The sequence below is a fragment of the Jatropha curcas genome, chromosome 11 (assembly GCF_041381405.1).
Source record: "Jatropha curcas cultivar XTBG-Jc1 chromosome 11, XTBG_Jcur_1.0, whole genome shotgun sequence".
Taxonomy (NCBI): Eukaryota; Viridiplantae; Streptophyta; class Magnoliopsida; order Malpighiales; family Euphorbiaceae; genus Jatropha; species Jatropha curcas.
The window spans coordinates 24,411,887-24,414,875 of NC_143161.1; the positions used below are offsets into that span (position 1 = coordinate 24,411,887).

The 2,989-nt window shown below is 31.7% G+C and overlaps 1 long non-coding RNA gene across 2 annotated transcripts; it reads left to right on the forward strand.

Moving 5' to 3' along the window:
- Window positions 1-389: 389 nt before the first annotated feature.
- LOC149492789 (uncharacterized) lies at window positions 390-2,706 on the forward strand. 2 transcript variants are annotated; one of them, XR_016318921.1, is made up of 3 exons: window positions 390-701; window positions 824-897; window positions 2,424-2,706. It is a non-coding gene; the product is annotated as an uncharacterized LOC149492789 (long non-coding RNA). The 2 variants fall into 2 exon arrangements; XR_016318920.1 differs by lacking the exon at window positions 390-701 and having other exon boundaries at window positions 712-897.
- Window positions 2,707-2,989: the final 283 nt, after the last annotated feature.

A 2,989-nucleotide genomic window follows, 5' to 3' on the forward strand; every position in this document is an offset into this window, starting at 1 on the left:
GTAACGCCCTATTTTTCCTGTGTTGAAATAGTAGTTTATCTGTCTGTGAATAATATTGTCGGTCCGGGAGTCGGTATTATTTTGGTCCAGAAAAATTATTATATATGGTTACTATTTTATATCACATTTTTGGAGCATGCATGCATGCATGATTTTTATGGGTAGAAAGTAAGTAATGAATATTTTTGGAGAATTTTAGAGAATTAGTGAGTAGTAACTTAAAATGTGATATTAATTAAGGAAATTAGAGGCAATAGTTGTATGGACTAAATTTGAAATGGTGTTATATTAATTAAGGAAATTAGAGGAATTATTTTTATGGAGTAAATTTGAGAATTTTGTTGTGTTATATAATATTTTAAAGGAATTTAATTTGGAGAATATTTGGAGCCATTAGATTAGATTTACATTCAATCCTAGCCATCCAATTTTGGTGAAAAGTCCAAACTACCCTTTAGTCAACTCCATTATTTGAGCAATATTTTTCTTCCTCTTCTTCTCCATCTAACGTGAACTTCATCTTCTTCTCCTCCATTTCACCTTTAGCCTCTCTTTCTCTTCTCTTTGTTTTCTCCATTTTCTACTTGAATAATTCACCAAATTCACTCCATTTACCTTGAATAAAGTAAGAAAATCTAGAGATTAAAGCTTGAGAAGTGGTTTTTGGGGATTAATTTCAAGGAATTTGGAGAATTCATTAGGTGAAGTAAACTTCATTATTTTTGGATTTAGAGTTTTCTTTTAGCATATACATACTTAATCATGCTCCAATTTCTTCTTTTCTTTGTTTTCTTTGTTTTGATTTTGAGCTTATTACATGTAGAGGGTGGAGAGCCTTCTAACAAAGATAAAGGCAAGACCAAAGTTTAAGGAGCTTTGATTCAAGTTGTTTTAAAGGTTTGTGTTCATAAACACACTAACCTTACTTCAATTTTTGGATTTGTGAAGTTTGTACTACTTTGTGAAAATTTGGGATTTGGTATGAAATGATTTGATTGCTGGAATTTGGTTGTATAAATGTGTTCTTGAGTGTTTTCTAAGCCTACCTATATGTTGAATTTATGAAGAAATTATTTTTCTCTTCTTCTTCCAAAAGTGGCAGAATTTTACCAAGGGAAAATGTTAATGGGTGTGTTTAAGGACTGTTTTTCTATTCGTTTTATTTTCTCTCTGTATTTGAGTCCTTCATAAAAGTTGTAGGTATATTTCTTAGCTTTCCAACCCATCCTCTTGTGTCCAATTTTGATATATATAGCTCAACTTATGACTAAAACACCTAAACTGACTCTGTTGTAACGTACCACATGCAGCAATCGATTGAGTGACTATTTTGACCACCATAATGGCAAGATTAGGTGTTGAGCTCTTCATGAGATTTGTTACCCTGTGTCTTGAGATTGCCCTGGTGTTGGATTGGTTTAATTTGAGTGTCTGGTTACGGAGAAATTCAATAAACATTGGACTTGGTTCTGCTGAATCCGGTCTGGACTATCAGTCTGTGTTCCTAGCTTATTTTGCCTATCTTGCAGATTTATCTGGGTTATGGTTCCTTCATAACAATTGTATAATTGTGTCTTATCTTTCTAATGAATCTAATTTCATTCAATTTGGAGATATATAACTCAAGTTATGTATTAAAAACTCAGCAAAGGTCAAGATTGCTTTTATGCTGGAAATTTCCAATGTTAAGTACTTTGGTTTAAGTATGAGACGTTTCATGAATGAATTCAGTTTAAATTCAGTTTTCATTGTAATTTTATGAATACTACAGAAAATAAATTTTATGAGCAATGGAAAGTCAGAATAAAAATAAGAATAAAAAAATGGATTTTGGGCTCTAATATACTTGGTGTGAATTTGATGCGTGATTTGATTTTATTCTGTCTGATGAGCATGCTCGGCATTCGATGCCATTTTGATAAGAAGCTATGATCATATGCTAGGTACGTGGGTGCCTTCTGTTCTGTTAGGGCAGACGCGCTCTATATGTTCTGAATCTGTTGGCGACCTAAGGCCATTCTGAATCTGTTCTGAAAACCTATCTGCTTCTTTTTCTCCTAAGTGTATGTGAGCCCTTGTAAACATATTTTTCAGGTAGCTTGGAAATAAATGATTATATGTTATTAAATGAATTGTCAAAGCAGGATATTACGTTACATGGTTTTCTAAATAACCAGTATATGTATTGGTGTACTACAATTTCAAATAATGAATTTATGATTTGAACGAATAAAATATTAATAGTTTTATTTGATCATTTTGTTATAAATGTAAATGTATATTAAAGCGTTAATGATTTTATGATTGTAAATCTTTTGATGAAAATTGATATTTTAAGTGTGTTGCCATCGCAACATTGGTTTGTTGTGTTTTATGAGCACCACTGAGTTTTATACTCAGTGTGTTGATTTTATCACTCGTAGGTTGGAGTCTATATTGCTGATTGAAGACCAAAAGAGTAGCATCAGAGCTGAAGAGATATTTTGGTAGTTGATTAGTGTGTTATGTAATTAAGTATTATGGCATGTATAAGTAGTCCATTTTTGGAGACTCTATTATGTAATTTATACTGTAAGTATATTATTGTAAATTAATTGGGTGTATTTATTGGAAGATAGACTTGGAACTTATTTATTGTGCAGAAAATTCAAAGTAATATGTTTAACTAAATGTATCTAATTGATGCATACGCAAATGTTGTAGTTAGACCTTAGAAGAGTGTTATTGTGTTGTTCTTGGAGTTTGATGGAGTTTGGAGTTTTGAAATTGGGAGTGTTTTGTATTCACTTGTTTGGCAATGTCTATGTTTAGGGGAAACTCTTGCAGTTTTTCTATAGGTTTCTCCCAAATCATTTTTTTTTAAAAAAAATAATACTACTTGTTAAACTTGTGAATATTAAATCACTTCTAATTCATACTAGGATTTTCTGATTTATATGTTAAGTTAAGACGGTGCCTCCGGCACCGAATGTGACATCCGCCGTCGGGT